This window comes from Bombyx mandarina, chromosome 17, assembly GCF_030267445.1.
Source record: "Bombyx mandarina strain Sakado chromosome 17, ASM3026744v2".
NCBI lineage: Eukaryota > Metazoa > Arthropoda > Insecta > Lepidoptera > Bombycidae > Bombyx > Bombyx mandarina.
In genome coordinates this window covers 16,497,100-16,518,198 of record NC_143223.1, presented here as the reverse complement: position 1 = coordinate 16,518,198, position 21,099 = coordinate 16,497,100, and the positions used below count along the sequence as shown (strand labels likewise).

The 21,099-nt window shown below is 39.1% G+C and overlaps 1 protein-coding gene and 2 non-coding genes across 12 annotated transcripts in view; 2 read left to right on the top strand and 1 right to left on the bottom strand.

Annotated features, from left to right (window-relative positions):
* LOC114248067 (prominin-like protein) overlaps positions 1–21,099 on the top strand; it is a 62,055-nt gene that overhangs the window by 14,854 nt on the left and 26,102 nt on the right. The gene's annotated exons all lie outside the window — the stretch shown is intronic.
* On the top strand, positions 6,728–6,799 carry TRNAE-UUC (transfer RNA glutamic acid (anticodon UUC)). Its single transcript has one exon. It is a non-coding gene; the product is annotated as a tRNA-Glu (tRNA).
* Positions 19,629–19,700, bottom strand: TRNAP-AGG (transfer RNA proline (anticodon AGG)). Its single transcript has one exon. It is a non-coding gene; the product is annotated as a tRNA-Pro (tRNA).

The following is a 21,099-nucleotide window of genomic DNA, read 5'->3' as shown; positions in this document are numbered from 1 at the left end:
CATTGACGTCAGGTACAAAGCGAGAGCCAGGTGCAGCGGGTTTGCGCCAAGTACTTAAATTATTTAAAACATTTTCCATTTAGGACGAATCGTGTGCAAACACAATTTCAATGAATAAACCGCGTGGGTCGCATCTGACCCTAAACTAAGATAAAGCTGAAATACGTGGCAATTTAGTCTTTAAAACAAACATTTCAAAGTATAATCTCCTGCGAACAGGGGTTTATGTAGCAATGTGTTACAGGCTGCCGTATTTATGTGATCCGACAAACGAGGCAGTCTTGTTGGCGAGCGCATAATATAACTGTGTAATTTGTAATATTATCCTCTTGTTCGATGAAGTCTGCGTGTGGATGTTATGGTTGCACTCGCTTGGCAAATATTATGGCCAGAGTCGGCTACTGTCGGATGAAGGTCATTAGCTGAGCAAGCTATTATGATTATTTAATGTGAGATAATTTTGACTGACTCCCAAAAGAGTAATTACGTCTGAACTGTTAGCATTAGAGAAAATTAAATAACATCCAGTCAGTTTTAACTTCCAACCATCCAGTTCGTCGGCCCCTTATCTGACGCAGCGTAGCTAGGACAGTGAGCTGTGTGGTTGAACTATACAGAACTGTTGTTCCATATTACGTTTACTCTTCCGAATATATTTTAATTATTAGTATCTTACTTCTGTCTGTCGCATAGCATTCACGTTATTGTGTAGCTCAGGGCATATTATTATTTATTTGGTTATTAATATTACGGTGAATTTAGATACATTTTTGCATAGAATACCAGGTTATCATAACTCGGAGGTGGTTAGCACGCGACAACGATTGTCGACGTCGTGTGACGACGCTGATAAGATAACGGCGTATACAGATGTAACAGCGTCGACGTCACGAAGGCCGCCCCGCTCCACCGTCGCGTTATTGATAACAATTACTCCTATACAGCTATGTACGCCTAGTACTTTTTCAGGGGAATTTCCATGAAAAGCGTTTTTCAACACGACGTAGTTTGTGAAAATTAAATTTCAGATGAATTCCACGTATTTGTTTTAATAGGATATCGTTGAAAAATGAATTAGGTTTGCGGTTGATATTTTCATAGAGAACATCACCAGAAATTGTTCCCAACACTCAATGTCTTTAAACACAGATAATTTACTAACACTAGCCTTAGCAAGAGTCCTTCGCTGAATCTACTACGGGATCAAAATCGCGACCCATTGAGAAGATCCGGCGAGAAATTCAGTGTTTGCGTCATACGGCCGATGGCTGTTCATTATTAGACGGTCGTACTAATTGTCATTCACTATCTGCCACTTGGTAACACTCACGCCATTGACCCTTCACGACGAGTCTAACAATTAATAATTTACTTAATATTAAATTTACACATTTTTTTTTGTAACTGACTGAAATGTACAATGATATATCAGGGTAAGAAACAACACACATAGATAAAATAGTCGCACACTGAACTAAACTTTTAGAATATGATCTATCACACACGAGAGAAGTAATTCGCATCACATTGTGCGAATGTGATTACGTAAAGTAGCGTGTATCATAATAACTGGTTCGTAATTGTGGCACTAGGTCAAGATAATCTTTTGTTTACTGCTGCATGATGCCGAATACGAGGCGAATACCGGTGCCAGCTCTGAACTAGGTCGTACCTGCACTGCGGGCCCTCGACCGCTTTACGCAAATGCCTCCCGATGTTTTTCGGTTCCACTTTCTCTTAGCTGATAGTGCCCTGGTACTTTGCGATAATTTTCTATAACTTGTGTAACTTTTTGGAACTATGTATGTGCGTATCTATCATGCGACTTTTCAATTTTCATTTCATAAATAGTCAAATGTATAATAGAGGTTAGTATTTGGTCGAAGGTACTCATACGCGTGTACTCGCTCAAAATTAATAATGGGTCACTTGGAACAATTTCGGTCACGAATTTGGCATTTCGGTTCTACTTTCTGAGAGGACATAACGCCCTGGTACTTTTTGATAATTTCTTTGGAAAATAACAGAACTATTAGCTTATTTTGGAAGTAGGTCGTACTGCTTGCAGTGGCCCGATTTAACGACGCATCATTAATTATCAAAGTATTTCTACTATCGTGCTCATCCCTGCTAATTGAAACCATTGCACCAACCCGTATGCTTATATGCCTAACTGGTAATACAAACAAAACTGAAATCTGACGTTCGATATTATTGCAATATTATACCAGTCGATATACATATTTTTTTTTATTGCTTAGATGGATGGACGAGCTCACTGCCCACCTGGTGTTAAGTGGTTACTGGAGCCCATAGACATCTACAACGTAAATGCGCCACCCACCTCGAGATATAAGTTCTAAGGTCTCAGTATAGTTACAACGGCTACCCCACCCTTCGAACCGAAACGCATTACTGCTTCACGGCGGAAATAGGCGGGGTGGTGGTACCTACCCGTGCGGACTCCCAAGAGGTCCTACCACCAGTGATTACGCAAATTTTAATTTTGCGGGTTTGGTTTTTATTACATGATGTTATTCCTTCACCGTGGAAGTCAATCGTGAACATTTGTTGAGTACGTATTTCATTAGAAAAATTAGTACCCGCCTGCGGGATTCGAACACCGTTGCATCGCTACATACGAATGCACCGGACGTCTTATCCTTTAGGCCACGACGACTTCAAAACATACATACATACTTTCCTATAGAGTGTTTAACGTCTGAACTTTGTATTCGACTCGATTTTCTTCGATACCTTATACCAAGTTAATTGAGATTTTGGCGACGATAACTTCCAGTAAAGGCTTCGATATTTTTTGTTTTTACTCGATCTATTTGTTATTTTTTTATCGATTTTTTTATAGTTCATAACATCCTAGCAGTTTGTTGTTTTTTAATGACGCCCAAACCTAAGATCCTACTTTGTTCTTAATTGGTACGCGTAGCTACGGTCAGCAGCAAGTTAAGAGTACAGGGTTGCCACTGACTATTTTATAATATGAATTCATGGAATTGTATTTGTTTGAAGTTTGAATATTAGAATTATTAATTCAATCCAAAATTTATGATATAATTAATTAATTTTTTTTAATTTTCGTCAAGTAACTGTTACCTGATGGATCTGTTTTTCATTTGTTTCATCTGTTTGTGAGGATATTTAATTTTTTGTAAAATATCTTAATATTGGTTTTTACTCAGAACTTCTGAACGACAATGGGTAGGCTATTTCGGTTCTCCTGTAAATTGATTCCCTTGATTCCTTTCTACGCGTATCTAATACGATCTAGTGGGGAAACTTCAAGCATTGCTATTTGATAAGGTCCATTTTCAGCGAATTGCTGATAATTTTTTTTAGTTTATCAGTACATCGACCGTGTTAAGCCTTTCAGGTTGTTTTCAACAATGGAGCATAAATATGGAAATATGCAAAGCTGTGCGCTTTGTAGTTTACTAGGACGATAAATATTTACATTATTACAAGTAATAAAATTTTATTTTATCATCGAAATATGTTTATGATAGATAAACGTGTTACAATACTAATAAATAAATACGTTATGAATAATATTAGTTAGTATAAAGGCCATTGACCTCAGTGTTGCAAACAGCTGTTGGATAATGTTGTCAGCTGTATTTACATTCGAGTAGGCACTGGACTGTGCTGTACTGGACTCGTTCTGAGCCAATCAATTAGTTAGTTACATAAATTAGTTCAAATAATTAAAATGTTCCCTATTGTTCGACGATTGTTTTATCTAAAATGTTGACGCACCGATGTTTCGTGGCAGAAATATATCGAATAGTAGTTTACATCCGTGATGGCGATATGGCCTAACATTAGGCTAGTAAAACCCACTCTTTTTTAAACTAGAAATTTTCACGAAAGTTTTTTTTTATTTAAATTTAAGTCACATAATATAAAGTTTTAAAAGAGGTATGTAAATAAGTTTTTGAAAAAAAAAATTCTTTTCATATTCCACGAAAAACTAACACTAAAATTTTATATAAGAGCGAGTTGGGGCAGAGAGAGGTTAAACCAATTGTTTCTGAACGGCCAAAGTCGTTCTATTTCGATCTCCCCCACTCTGAGAGTAGCCGATTCTCGGCGACCGAGGTCATGAGTTATGATCACACGGGTAAATACGTTATTGCTCTATTAGCTAAACTCTTAAACCAGCAAGCGGCTGCTATTGACAAAGACCTTTACTAATCCCAAAGAGTGAGTAATCTTTTAGAAACCGTCCGCCAACGATCTCTACAGTAAAATAATAGCTTTATGTATTACAAATCAAATATAGTAGGTAATTGTAAAGTTGATGTGCGTGCTTACTAGGCAGTGTACTGTGAGACGCAACGGGTAGGTTCAGGTTCTGTGTATTTATGCTCTGGATGTGGAAGCAGTTTTGGTCTGAACAATAGTACAGATGCCTAGGGAGTCAACGTGGAGTTTGGGTGTTAGATTATCTCATAAGTGCACGATTTTTTTATTTTTTTTTATTGTCCTTGTAGACAGACGAGCATACGGCCCACCTGATGGTGAGTGGCTACCGTCGCCCATGGACTTCAGCAATGCCAGGGGCAGAACCAAGCCACTGCCGACCGATCAAATTAACACAAACCATAATGTCTTTGTGACGAGAACTTGTGCATTATTATTAGTGCATGCTTTGTTTTACTTCCGTTATTATAACATTTACTTTTCTGACTGAGGACGGTGTCACGGTCATATCGGCAAGCACAGCACAAAAATTGTTCTACACTATCAATGTTCACGACTTTATGGTTTCGCGGAATGAGTTTATCGCTATCGTCGTGTTTGTGCCGTTCAGGTAAAGTACGTACAATTAAATGTAAGTGTTAAAACAACTGATGTAGGTACTGATAAGGGTATAGCGGGGCTTTATTTGAATGCGATAGTACTGATTAGCGGTAATTATAAAAGTAATTGTAAACGTCATGTGTTTATGGTGATCTTGTGTTTAACTGGTGCTAAGAAGTCTCTTGTGAGTCCAGATCTAAATCACCGTCCTATTTCAGTTCTGAATTAAGCATGCGTGTAAGTTTGAAAGGGGGTATAGCGGTTATTTAAACGCAAAACATCTTCAATGCCGTGGTCGCGTATAGCCAGGGAACCCCTTAGTTAAAACCAGTCGAAAGCTGCTCCGCTCAGGACACTGGCTCTACCAAGGAGCAAGTATGCGTTATTGGTGGCCATTACTTTATCAAACACCTAACAAGTTTGAAAAAAATATCTGGTTATTGTCTAACAGGCAGACAAGCGTGAATGGTTATATTTAAGGCAGGTTTCTCATGGACATCAGCGATGTCAAAGCTATAGCCGAGTCGAAGTCTACTGCTCTGGTTGATCAGAGTGATATGCTTTAACTATCAAAATTACCTGTGAAGTACGTTCGCGACTGTTGTCGGCGCGCTAATTACTTTGTAACTTAATGTGTTTCTACGGGTGGAACGACTTCTTTTGAGCCCGCCCGGGTAGGTACCACCACCTACTTATTTTCTGCCGTGAAGCAGTAATGCGTTTCGATTTAAAGGGTGAGGCAACAGACAAGGCAGGTTAAATCTGAGACTTTAGACATAATGTCTCGAGGTGGGTGGCGGTATTTATGTTGTAGATGTCTATAGGCTCCGGTAACTACTTAACACCAGATGGGCCATGAGCTCGTCTAAACATTCAAGCAATTGAAAAAATCAAATTATTGACATTGTTAAGACCAGTAACGCTTTCTTTTTAAGTTTAATTTACCAGCTGACGATTTGGAATACTCGTATTATTGTTAGTCACCAATGCGCATTACTTAATTTCTCAGAAATAGTAAAATTATTCATTCATATACGTATATTAACGTCAAATGTTTCTTATTGCAAGCGTTTAAAGCTGAATATTACTTGAGCTCGCAGAAAAGCAACGGTCAAGCTGTTGTCGAGTCACTTCAAAAAATTCCAAGGTCGTCCGACGAAAAGCGACGGTACTTTAAGTTAGAATCGTAACAAATTATAATAACTAGGTATAAACTGGTGTTGACCCACTGCAGGCGAGAGTCTCTCGATTGAGAACATTAAATAGGTAATGGTCCACCAATCTGTCATTATAAGACACGATCTTCTCATCCCCGGTCACCGTTCTCGTCGAACCCGTCGCTTGCGACGAAGGGCTCGACGAGTAAACTAACTCTCAGACACAGCCCACTGAGTTTCTCGCCGGATCTTCTCAGTGGGTCGCGTTTCCGATCCGGTGGTAGATTCTGCGAAGCACCGCTCTTGCTAGGGTTCGTGTTAGCATCGTCGCCAGGTTTGAGCCCCGTGAGCTCACCTACTAGCCACTGTTACGCTGAAATAGCCTCTCAAGGCTATCAGCTTAGGTAGGAAAAAAAAAAAGCTTCTCATCGACGTCCCCCAGGCCGTCCGCCTTACCGCTTGTGACTTTGTAGGGTCTACGTATATAATATATCAGTACTTGTTCAAATATGATAATGTGATTAACGTGACTGGCCCCACATGAGCGTGGCGGCTTTCTGTTTCGTGTCCGCGTTTTTGGTTGAAAAATAAAAAGTATTATCATTTTAACTTAAGATAAAAAATAACTGTATACGAATATTGAAAACTTATAATGTATGAAAAACACAATATTAAAGTAATTATTTTCTGTCGTACTGACCATGGTTTGACTCACATCGGCTAAGCAAAATTCGTTGTCAACGCTTGTATCCCGTATGGTCTAGTGGCTAGGATACCTGGCTTTCACCCAGGAGGCTCGGGTTCGATTCCCGGTACGGGAAATGTTTTTGTATTTTTTTTCTTCTAAATGTTGTGTTTTCAATTGCTATTATAATTAGGAGCCTGTTTTTTTTCTTTCTTTTTAACTGCCAATACTACTTTTCACATTAATTATACATCACAACACATCAATTTTATGTTGCAAGCCCACACGGATATGTACCACTATCATGTCTTGTTCTGTTTCAAAGCAATCACACTACCATTTGAAGGGTAGAAGCTGCAGTGCAGACTTCAGTCTATGGGTCATCATCGTAAGCGGTAACCGTTTCTCAAGGGCATTGGTTCCGCCATCAGCAGAGCTGCTTTACATATTAGATGACCCGTGAGAACATGGCCCATAACAGCTATAAAAATTTTAAAGCCTAACCTGACTTGAAGTTGTTGACCTTTACGGTAACAAGATATAAAAGTAGAACGTGTGTCTATAACGGGGCTTGTAATCACCAAGTCGAGCGGAAACCACAACCCAAGGGAGCTACAGGGAAGCTTACTTCATAAAGTTGATTAAAATATTCTTATCGTCAGAACTTAATAACATACAGGTGCTTGTAATCTAATTTTTTGATCGCCTCTTTGGTATTGTGGTTGGCTCTGTGAAAGAAGGTGTATGTACAACGTCCAATGTTGATATTGTTATGACACAAGCCAACTGGTGGTAGGACATCTTGTGAGCCCGCACGGGTAGGCACCACCGCCCTGCTTATTTCTGCCGTGAAGCAGTACTGCGTTTCGGCTTGAAGGGTGGAGCAGCCGTTGTAACTATACTGATACCTTAGAATTCATGTCTCAAGGTGGGTGGCGCATTTACGTTGTAGATGTCTATGTGCTCCAGTAACCACTTAACACTAGGTGGGCTGTGAGCTCGTCCAACCATCTAACCAATAAAAATTGTACATATTCTCGAACGCGCCGAACTGGTAGACATTCAACTATTCCCATCCCAAAGTCAAAGGTTAGTACCGCTATGTCCTAGTTTATCAGATCACCATCAATCTAATTCAATTAGAACATGAGTTCCCGATAACGATGTATCGATATCGAGACCATTTAGTTGTAGATAATCGAATATCGATACGTTGTGCTAACTCAATGCCCTCGTTCGATCGGTCACGGATGGGTGCTCTTCACTCTATGTTGTTAAGAACGGTTAGGCGGATTTAATTTATGTGGAAGATTTATTATTATTTTAACATAATACCAGTTGAACATACGAGTATACCAAGATCGTGTACATTTCTGCCGTCACATAGCTATGAGTAAAACTGGGACTTGAACCTTAATAACATTCAATTATACGTATTCGGTTTGATTGGCTAGCTTGTATAGGTGAAGTTCGACAATCTAATAAAAGATAAGGATTCAGGCGGCTGTTCATTTCGAATAGACATGATTGGGGTGCGCTAAACACGAAGCGGTCACCAGAGGTCCCATGCATCGAAAAGTGAATGTTTCCTTCGAGAGATCCCTCGATAAAATGAATTATTGCTTGTCAAGGTAAATGTGCCACATCCATCCGAATGGACTCTCGAAACATTACGTACCTAGTATAGTAATAATACTCTATTTTGAGTAGTGTTCTGCTTATGATGTTCGGACGAAGATGATGCGGTATGGTAACGCCAATATAGTTCATTAAAAATAAGTCGAATCTTTTTTTTTTTGTTTCTACCTAAGCTGAGAGCCTTGAGAGGCTATTTCAGCGTAACCTTAACTAGTAGGTGAGCTCGCGGGGCTCAAACTTGACGACGTTGCTAACACGAACCCTAGCAAGAGCCGTGCTTCGCAGAATCTACCATCGGATCGGAAACGGGATCCACTGAGAAGATCCGGCGAGAAACTCAGTGGGCTGTGTCTGTGGGTTAATTTACTCGTCGAGCCCTTCGTCGCAAGCGCGTTCGGTTCGACAAGAACGATGACCGGGGTCGAATCATTCGCGTGAAAGACACTCATGGTCCAACGCTAGCTATAACCGATTTATAAGTTTGAGCTTATGTTTCCGTTAGAAACTTTCCGAACAAATGCGCTTACATAAATATCTTGTAATTTTGAAACAGAATTGGCAATAAAATATAAATTTATATTTCAATTTGTTATTCGAAAGTTCTGCGAAAGTCTGGAATATTGAGTTGAATTTTGGATTCATGAGCCGTCTTTTGAAATATCAAGATACATATATACAGATTTGGATTAAATTTTGCGCAATTTTATGCCTGGATAAGCACAAATATGGGGCTTCAATCATGGGAAATGTTATGACCCGTGCAACGCCGCGCTGGGCTGGATCCGACATTGTGCTCGCTTGTTCGTGATTTTCCGTACAGACACCTCTACAAGTCGACTGATATTCGATGACGCGAGAAGTGTTTGAGTGTGAAACAACTCGGTATCGCGGGAAAATGCGACTTGTTACATTGTGTATTAATTACAATTTTAATGCAGCAACATCCTCGGGCCACATCTAGTCCGAATAAATATATCTTGTATTCTACAAAACTATAGAAGTAATGTCAACATGTAACGGGTGGTTTGAACGGTAAATCTTTGCATGTACTAAACTATTGAATTACCTATTACTTTTGATTTTACTGTTGTAACTAATCCCTTTAAAATTTTTTTATAAATCTAAAATTCAGTTTCGTAAATGTTAAGCTACGAGTATATTGGGATATCTCCTCTCGAGCAAGTGATAAAGTGCCTCGCTCAGTTCCAGTGTAAGAAATTGTTTAACCGACCGCAACGGGACGCGTGTACATTATAACTAATTGAAACACGACATTGCGAATGAACTGTATGACTGTCAGCAGGTCGTACACCGCGCGGTGCACCGGATGCTCCTCATATTGTTGTGAGACTTCGCTATCAATACATACATAGATAGCACACGTAGATAGTGTACTCTTCGACGCGACGTCTGCGCGACGGACTATTGTTTTTCGCATACCCGATCCGGTGGACCGAATGGTAAACAGTCGATGTCGCCCTAAACACGTCACGAATCCTCCCGATCGGTCCCCCCATTAACGGTGCTTTTAGGTACCTCAAGCACCGGTCACCGCCCTCGCCGACCCCGTCGCTTGCAATGAAGGGCTCGAAGAGTAAATTAAACCATAGACACAACCCACTGAGTTTCTCGCCGGATGCTCTCAGAGGGTCGCGTTTCTGATCCGGTGGTAGATTCTGCGAAGCACTGCTCTTGCTAGTGCCAGAGTTAGCAACACTCCCGGCTTGAGCCCCGTGAGCTCACCTACTAGTTCGGTGAATCTAGAATAACCCCTGGAGGTTACTAAAACAGGAAGGAAAAAAAAAAAAAATTTTCGTATTTCAATCAATGGGCGGAACTTAGTAGTTACATTAATTTTTATATTGCGTAGACGAATTTACATGCTCCTGTTACATATTTCTTTATCGTAAACACGTCTGAAGGTACGTATTTGACTAGAAAACAACTAATGGTACTTGCATGTCATTATGGCATTTGAGGACCGCCACCGTCGCTTCGCTCGATACGGGTACACCGGGCGTCTGCTTTAAGTGTCGACGACTTCGATTTTACTTGAGATTACATTTCGATGCATTGGTAGACCCTCAGTAATTAAGTGTAAGTTTTGTTGGCTGCGTTGTAAAACTATACACATACAATAAAAGTAAAATTATGCACAGCGAGTTGGACACATTCGCTGTTGGAGCTACTTGTGGGTCAATTTATTTATTTATTTATAATAATTAAAGGGAATTTTAAGGGAAACTTAAAAGGATATTTTCCACTAGCACTAGATAGAATGCAGGAAATGCGGCGGAGATACTGCAACATATTAAGATTGGTGTTTTTGAAATCTAACCTCTATCAAGTTAGTTTTTACTTAAATCTGCTGCTTTCTCTTAGAATAGTAGTTGAAATTAGAAAGTGTGCCCTAAGAGCTAAGACGCAACAAAACAACAGGTAATTAATTAAATTTAACGTGCTTTAGTGGTTAAAAGTCGTTCGTGTCTCTTGTTCTAAATTTTTTACAAAGGGTCATTTAAAAACTGAATGTACATTAAATAAAGTGAATTATTATCAGACATTTGACCAAACGTTTGGTATAATGTTTGTATTAGCCCCTAGAAGATCACGGATGTACAATATGCGGTCGGATTCAAAAAGCAACAAGTCCACATTACCTAACCAAACACAAGGTATCTTCGTGCTAATAAAGATTAAAGTATACGTTAACGTAATCGATACGACTGGCTAGAATCCTACCCTCCTACAATAATAATAAAATTGTGTTCAAATTGATCGCGTGTGGACGAAGAAAGTAGGGTATTTTTTAATATGTGTTATAATCAATCATTTTACTGTTGAAGATTTTTAGAATTTTAATTTTTGACAACTTTAGTAGCGTTGGTGATATAATAAGTATGTTGCCAACGACTTATGCAGTCAGATTAAATGTCACAGTATTAAACATTTATTGCGATATCGAATTGAAATCTAATTTTCATCAATTTAAGAAATAAATAAAGCATGTAACTCACAATGAGTTATATACCTAGATTTAAAATTTTTATTAACTTTTGTACACACAGAAAATTACAATCATATACTCGTATAGGATAGTAGATAACATGTGGGAGGAATGTCATACTTTCCTACTAAGAGTGAGTATACAATTTGAGCGATTGAGGCAACGAAAGCTCTTTGAAAATAAACGAGAGAAAATATGTAAATAATTGAAGCAAAGATGCAAGAAATACAAAGTTTTAAAAGATAACTGTCGCGGTCGCATGTGTCGTCCCACATTATAAATAAATCGTTCCAAAGTAATAAAGATAAGTACGCATGCGACAAGAACATTGAAACTACCGTACATTTTTTTTGACCGGGATATAAAGTGGCTTGGCTAACTCCTGGTGTGATAGAAAGTAAATTCTTCATCTAATGCCTGATATAGAATTGTAGTGTCAATTTTAATGTTTTACTCATAAAACATAACTGGTTTTTCCTTTGTTCTCAGGTATGACGCGTTTGGTTGAAATAATATGCGAGGCTGGTAAATTATAAGGAAGTGGTGATTCATTTTGTAATGGGGTTCGATTTAAGGATAACTTAGACAGTATCCCGTTTAAATGAGTCGAATGCTTGAAGCGCGTTAGTTTTGAGGAATTGTTTTTTTTGTTTTCCTCCTGAGTCAACTGGAAGTAACGTTTGCGTGGCCTCTCACGTGCTCACGACCATCTCGACGACGATTGTAGAAATGATGCTAGTAAAAATATTTTATTGACGGTGGCATTCACTTGTCCATGGGGCTCCCGTAACCGCGGAACGAAATGCGGGCGGTCAAGGATAATTTACACAAACGATAAATAACTATATAAAAATATATTCAATAAATTATCAAAGCAGCTGTAACAAATCAACTGTGCGTTCACGCCGATGCTATCAGACATTTGATAGCCCTTCTTGGAAGCTCCCTCGCGATATCAGAACCGACCAACTAGACCCCTTACTTGAAACACCAATTTGTTATACCGTTGTAGTAAAGTTGAAAATTGAACAGCAATAGTTTGAATTAGCTTGGTTGTTGTGTATAAATAGCCCGAGGCATTGTTCACGTGAAGATGTGGCGCTTTTGTTTTTATCACTTTCGGTTAACCAGAGGTTTTACGTTACACATCATATCTGGTATTGTAATTTAATGATCTGTTCATGATAGGGCTATGATACGTGTTAGTGCTTAAAAATCAACTCATTCTCGATCCTGCGAACCGAACGATAAACAGTCGACATCGCCCAAAACACGTCATTTCGGATCCTTCCGATCCATTAACGGTGCTCTTAGGTACTTCAAGCACCGGTCATCGCTCTTGTCGAACCCATCGCTTGCGACGAAGGGCTCGACGAGTAAATTAATCCATAGACAGCCTACTGAGTTTCTCGCCGGATCTTCTCAGTGGGTCGCGTTTCCGATCCGGTGGTAGATTCTGCGAAGCACGGCTCTTGCTAGGGTTCGTGTTAGCAACGTCGTCAGGTTTGAGCCCCGTGAGCTCACCTACTAGTTCGGTAAATCTAGAATAACTCTCAAGGTTACTAGAATAGGTAGGAGAAAAAAAAAATTGGCAAGAAGTGCACCGGTCGACCCTACAAACGATGAAATTTGTTCTCTATAAATTGATAATTATGTATGTGTCAGTGTCCTTTGAGGTCGTGGTTGTAGCTTTGCGAGGTGTCGGGAGACGCGGCAGAGGCGTCGCTTTATGTGATAGTGCGGCTTGACGAAATGTAAACTTATCATAACGATGAGTGCATAACGTAGCATACAAATGTCTTCAAAACGATAATTACTTTATTGTATGTGTATTCTATCAATTTTAACAGCATTTATGACTGTTAATAACTAGTTTTTTCTGCATCGAACAAAATATTAAAACAAAATGTAAGTGAACATTTCACACAAAGAGAGAAATTCCTGCTTTATTGTAGTCTTACGTATATAACTAAACATTTATTGATGGCAACATAATGACGTCATCATTCGTATTGATACAACATCCGTAACCTCATTTTGTACTTGTAGAGGAATTCCGACTGCAGAAATAACCGGTCTTCCTTTGTTCAGATAATAAGCGTGGGCTGGCTTAGTGTTGGCTACCTCACTAAAGTGCAGAAATGATTTTTTTTTCTCCTGCCTAATCATATAGCTTTGAGAGGCTATTTCAGCGTAACCTAAACTAGTAGGTGAGCTCACGGGGCTCAAGCCGGGGGTGTTGCTAACACTGGCCCTAGCAAGAGCAGTGCTTCGCAGAATCTACCACCGGTTCGGAAACGCGACTCACTGAGAAGATCCGGCGAGAAACTCAGTAGGTTGGTTTGAATTGGTATCTCTTATGCGACATGTGGCAGTTACGAAACTTGGCGAGTCACCGTCACGTTCAGAGATACTTGATCCCAAGAAAACTGTTTTAATATATTTGGTTGTTTTTTTCTGATCTTCATTAGTAAATAATATGACGTGTTCACGAGATCTTGCGGTTGGTAGTGTGTATTAAGTAATGTACTTTGATAATGACCTGGGAGATGATTTCCACTTTCCCATTCTAGTGAGTAATTAATTTGATTCCATATTCAAACAAAGTACCTTAACATTAGTGCGTTGTTCATACACAAATATACCATCATAACGGTATATTCAAAGTATCCGAATCTGCAGAGTCTGGTCTCTGAGCGGCTATCGATCGCAATGCACCGACGTACTTCCCCCCGTCCTCTCCACATTACCTCCCTCCCCACCTCCATCAGGGATGAACAGGTACTAAAGAATAATAATGGCATAAATGATTCAATGTCCAGATGATAAGCTGAACTATTGTCAAGAGGTAGCCGCACCAGATACGCTGACAACAAATCGGATCACGATTTATTTTCTTCTTATTTTTCTGTTTCCGATGTGAGTGAAGCGTACGCGTTTTGTTGAAGACGAATAAGCGTCTTAAGCGCAGTTGGTCTCTACTGTACTGTTTCTCAGGTGGGCGACTCCTTAATAAGGAGCGTATGTCTGCTTGGCGGCTTCTATATGCAGGACAGGAACCACCCGTGCGGACGGATAATACACCCTACCACCAGTAGAATAATTACAGAAAGTTATTCCTTTATCGTGAGTTTCATCCGTGAGCTTATTACATATAATGTGTGTAACAACATATTAATCGAATAAAAAAAAAAACGAATGCAATACGATGAAGGGCACGCATGAACTCGCTGTGTTCTGATGACTCTTCCATTTCGAATAACGACAAAAATCTATTAAGTAGAATCGACTACGGTCTAAAGTTTCAAATTTCTAAAATCTAAAGTAGTAAGTTTTATAGTTTTATCATCATCATCATCATGCTTTCCTATTACCCTCTGCTGGGGTGTAGGGCTCGAATCAAAATTTTCCATTTATATCGGTCTTGGGCAGTCTGTTCTAGCTCCTCCCACGTCATGCCCAAGACTCCTAGCTCCTGCTCCACCGAGCGACGCCAAGTTGTTCTGGGGCGGCCTCTCTTCCTTTTACCAGACACTTTCCAGGTCAGTGCTCTCTTTGATAGGTGGGTATCGGGCTTTCTCAAAGTGTGACCAATCCAATGCCACTTCCGCGTAAGGATCTCCTTCTCTATTGGTGTCTGCTTAGTGATCCTCCACACAGCTCTTTGTTAGTGATCTTCTCAGGCCAAAAGATTTTCAAAATCTGACGCAGGCACTTATTCACAAACACTTGAAGTTTTTTGATCAAGTCCTTGCCATTTTGATTTATAGTTTTATAAATCAAAAAAAAACATTTCAAACAAATAATTCTACATCCCTCGATATAAGAGTCGATATTATTGTATATCATGTCTGAGAATTAGGTGGTGTCAGACAGCCCTTGTTGACACAGCCACCCTACACCCTACACCCCTCCCTGAGTTCTCAATGCCTACAGCAACAGGCAGTTTCACGATTTTGGCTCGAAGGTACAGTGAACTCTCTTTGTTGTCCCAATATAACACGTCGTTTATTCTACATTTATTTAGTTTTTTTATAAAGGAACCAACTCGATTAGTTTTTCCTGTTAAATAGTCCGGGAATTAAAACAATACACATATGCTTTTATCGACCAAATTTGACGGTTTGATATAACACGCGAGTTAATGAACGTTTAGTTATAATGTCCGCTAAGTTCTCGCTGTTTTATTGTCGAAATTTTGTACATTTATCTATCTTTTTGGCAGAGTTCGAATACCTTGTCTTTTGAGATTATCCACGAATATAACCATTCTTTAATGTCTGTATATGAGCGGAACTGTTGTTCAGCCAGACCATTTTCCACCCAACGGAACAACTAGTGATCGGATGGTCTAATGTCTAGGGACTATAATGCGGTAGGACATTACATTGGGCGTTTCGAAATAGAATTTAACGGATTCGCTCGGCTTCAGCGTATTGAATTCGACGCCATTGCCCAGTCAGTGGTGGGTTCGTTCGGTTTCTTCAGCTCATAATAAATAACGCCGACCTGGTCCCACCAAATACACAATTCGGCCGAACCGACGACAAATGTAGAAGCATGGCCGAGCAGATGCTTGCAGCAATAATTGCTTCAGCCATTTATTAACAAGTGGCGAGAACTTAGTTGCGCACTTAATATATTAATAACGTTAGTATAGTACGTACATATTATATTAATATAGTTAGTCCTTGGTCTATCACAATCATTAGTGGTCTGTCATATCTCCGCCGAATTACCCTTTGTCTGATATATCACGTTATCTGGTGATCTAGCTTCATAAAATATATCGTAATGAAATGAAGCGTTTCACGTCAAACTGCTTTAAACCTGGATTTTGTTCCGAGTTCTGGTAACGCGATGCTTCTGCCATCACCTATATCCATACCCGTAACCCCATTCGTTGACGCCCCAGTCGTATTTTCTCGAGAGCATTAAAAATAACAATAAGTAACACAATATTACGAGTATAACCTACTTCTCAAACATTCGAGTACCTAGGTGCTGATCCCAAGAGTCGTCGAAAGGTCAGGGTGTCGTGGATCCCTTAGTAGAGAGGTTTTCGTTACGTACAATCCTGTCTTGAGGGTCCTCGGAGTAAGATTGAATGGTCCCTGAACCTTTGCATACTTCAGTCGAGTAGACTTAATCAAGGAAATTCATAAAAAAACTGTAATCTAACTTTTGGAAATTCCGAAATCTTGTTCTGTGATATCAGAATTATAATTATCATAATATAATGAGTTTGGCCATTCCCGAGCAGCCACAACATTATGTGTTTAATATTACGATTAGCCTGTTATGAAGCAGTTATCGAAGCCCATTAATACCAACGTCCCAATTACATTTGATTCACGTCTATTCTACCTTTAAAGTAACCTTATTGTAAATATAATTATTAGTCCTGTTGTGTATATTATAGTGGCGTTTTTGATATTATTGTGATCACTTTTTACGTTGACAATGTTGATGATGGTTGGATTTTGGTTTGCATAAGTTCGAAAGAGAACGTACAAAAAGCGTATGTTGCATTTGATAGTTATAATTAAGGTTTACGATTTGACGATGACTGGTTTTATTAATGGAAAATGCATCAATGTGAACATCACGTACATATTGTAATCGTCAGGGCCATGGTTAAAGAAAGGGGCCCGGATGGTAACAGATGTGCATTTACTTTGAAGTTATTTATTTACACAAAAGTTATTGTGGTTTTAACACCTAAGCAAACCGACCCTAACAAACACTGGATTTTAACGAAGCGCTTTAAGGCAGCTTTGTAGGCTTAAAATCCAACTTAAAAATTGGTTTAAATCTTATCTGGCTATGAGGACGGAAGCTAGAGTATAACGTGACAAAAGTTTAAATAAAGTAAAGCAATGTAAGCTGTGGTATTAATCGATTGCCACAGTGGATAAAAATCATAAAGTCAACTCGATTGTATCAAAAAGCGTTGATCCTTCTGCAACCAAAATGTACTTTTTAAGATGTTTTAAGTCGTCGCGTCGTGACCTAAAGGATAACATGCTCGGTCAATTAGCATCGGGTGATGCGCCCGTGCCAGTGTTCCAATCCCCCAGGCCGTTACAAGTTTTTCATAAGAAATACGCACCTAATCGTGGTCATGAATGTCTTCCACGACGACGAACAACATCGTATAATAAAAGTAATGCGTTCCGGTTCGAAGGGCGGGACCGCCGTCACACAATACTATTGAGTCTCAAGAACAATTTTATCAGGCTTTACTGCTACTTCAAGTCTGAAGACATCGTGTATGAGACATATGTTAAAATATCGGTCTAAGATCGATGAGTAGTTACATGCCACGATCCGCCTTTACTACTAAGCCACACTGACCTGTCAATATTTCATTACTCCACACTGAAAATATGCACAATACGTTGATGTACATAGTAGTTTGCATATAATTGACCTAATAAACGCAACTCGTATTTGCAACACGCTGTATTGTAATTTTCAATTCGGTTTAAGGCGATTTCATTATTCTGTAACATACGATAATAATAAGCGGGGTATGACGGAATTGTTTCTGAGACAGAGAAGCTGATAATTATCTGAACACAGACAGAAGACAAGTTTATTTACATTTAGCCACACACTTTATTATGACGATCACTCTGTGATGTTATGTATTTCATGAATACGCAATCTACGTATTATGTTTATGGAACTCATTATCGTTCACATTCAGTAAAGTACATCAAAAAGAGTGCTGAATTACCGGTAGGGTGTGAGCCCGCACGGGTGGGTACCGCGGTCAAGTCTATACATGACAGGCGCGAAGCAGACTTCTACACACGTCTATAGGTTAGCGGTGTTATGTTGTCTACGTTCTGTGGTAACTTAATACAAGGTGGCTCTTGATGTCGTTTGCTCGCTTCTGCCAAAATGTAAATAAACTTAAGGTCATCCAAATAAACAGTGAAATAAAGTACGAGTTCCTTTGTTCATCAAAATCGACACAACGACGAACCTTGGCCGTGCGTTGTTCGGTCCAGTGACCGCGGTAACAACGCTTACATCACGTACCTACGCGTGTACGTGCGATTACGTGCGACACGGTAACGCACCTGTAGTGTGTGCGCTGCTGACTCACTCACTGTCTTAGTGTTCCTTTCATTTATTAACTTGCGAAGTGAGCTGAAAATTGCATTATTTTCGTTATAGTTCATTCATGTGAAATAAACGCGAAACTACTTGAGTCCGAGACATTCTCTTTGTGAGTGTGGATTAGATGACGGTACCCCGGAGCACATTTTCTTCGACTGTCCCAATATAGTGTCTCCTATTTATGACATCCTTCCAAAAGACATCGCCCGGTCTACTAATATACATTCTCTATTAAGTTCAGTATATTCTAAACATGTAAATATTTTATGGACATTTTTATCAATTGATAATATTTATCTTTAAAGCAGTTTATATATTCTAACATATTTGTTTGTGCTGTTCATAAAATCTATTCGCATATGAAAAAACTGATCAAAATTATTTGTATTTACATTATTATTTTCTCTAAGCACCTGTCATTTTTGCTTACACTGTGACATTGGCAAAATCAATGCCTATGTCATAGGTGCCAATCGAAACTAACAGTACTCGTGTTTGATGCAGCGATGTGAATATGTCGCATTTAGCGGGTTCCGTTGCCTCATCTAAATTAATTAAACTAAAACAATTAATTTTACCTACATTACTCAGCTAGTGGAGTATAGTAAGATAATTGAGAGCAAGATGAGGACTGCCGTATACGGCGGGGCGCAGACGGCGGGGTACCCTCGGACTACAACAATAACACACTCAGCTAGACATAATTTTCCTAAACATAATAATGAAGCCCAACAAATAATCTCTACTGTTGCAGAATATGAAATCTTACAATGACAACGTTTACGAGTGTTCCACGAAAATTAGTTGGTACCGATTCTAAATAGGTACACATAATTCTATTGTTTGAAATATAATGATAGGAAGAGCGATGACCTTAGAGTTTGCTTATGGCTGTCTCGGCCACCGGAGTCAGGTCACGATCACTATGCTGCCTTGAGATTTTTTTAACAAAAAGATATATAACGCTAAAATAGCACATGAGAATACAACAAGGAAATAATAAGTATTATATGTTCTTAGCGACGAGTGAGGCGCGCTTGCTCAGCGGTACATAAGTCGGTATTCTCATCTCAAGCTTGCGTAGCGAAGTCGTATTTTTACGAAGATGCTTTTAAAGGCTTTTACTAAAAATTGAGTGCTTAAATACAATCGGTAATAATGTCTGATGATTTATAAGAAAAAAAAAATTGGGCTCGTCCGGGATTTGAACCCGGGACCTCTCGCACCCTAAGCGAAAATCATACCCCTAGACCAACGAGCCATTATGTGAGTTGACGAAACTTCGAAGCAGTATCTTAAATACGGAAAGAAAGCTTCATTGCAGAAATTGTTGCATTGCCCTGCTATCTTAATTAATAAGCAAAATTAAATTAGTTTTATTGATAAGTTTCACATTACATCTCAAATAACACCTTACTTTTGTAACATTTTAAATTAATATTTGTGTGGACCTAGATCTATGTGCATATTATTACGGATGTCGTGTTTTAAGTAGACAGAATGGTGATTGATTGGCCACCACTGCGCGCCTAAATTTTAATGCAATTACGTTTTAGATGAATTCTACTACGTGAATTTCATGAGATTGGCTCCGATCACTGCGTGCACGAGATGATGTTTAGCGACCGTTATATTTAATTGCACCATGTTCAACTTGTATTTGTAACTTTCTCAACGCGCTATCAATTTAAATAATATTCATGATTGAAACTGGGACGACTCTGCGTCGTCACAAGATAAATTGGTTTAACTAACGGGTCACTGAACAACTTAAATGCTACACGCTATTTCAGTATTTAACTGCTTAAAAATAAAGGCTACATTTCTGCCTGCCATGTGTTTTACGATGACACTCGGAACACAGAAGTAACAAGCGATATTGGTCTTTGGTATTCGAAAAATAAAGTCTAAATTCGTAATTTTGATAGATCGTTGTATCGAATGATGGACATCAATTTAAGATGTTGATTTACATAGTGACTCGTGTAGAACATGTGTTAACTGGAGAACAGTATTCACAGAATTCATATGCGGTCGTTATCCAAGCACTAGTGATATAGGCGCGCGGTCGTCGCGGCGTCGGTTCGAGATTGGGCTATACGGTTTTAAATTTGCCAGTGTCTCTCAATTAGGTATCGATGCTGTTAATGCAATTCGTATTATTATTATTACTACTAGTTCGGCGATCAGAGCAGCAGTAAATTTTGAAATGAAATGAAAAATGAACCAGTGAATTTGAGACAACAATGATTTACAAATTTCAAGCGCACTTATTTGATGTATATATGTACATAGAACTATAGCTCTTCCCTAACCCATGCATCAGCCCACTGAGTTTCTCACCGGATCTTCTCAGCGGGTCGCGATTCCGATCCGGTAGTAGATTCATTCGCGAAGCAGCTGCTCTTGAGTGGATAGGTCTCCTTCGGAGGGGCTCGGACAGCTATTAGCTATACATATAATAAAATAGTAGAACCCAGTTTATCTGTAAAAAAAAACAGTTGTTACCGGAATGGTTTTTCATTCGTTTTTCCGCATTTTGCATTTACGTTTTTTAATCCGCTGTTAAGTCCTTAGATGTAAGAGTAGAATGAAGAGAAGTACATTATAAATATTAGGGGTTAAAGTATGAAATTTTCGAAGTCTCCATCTTTCTTGTC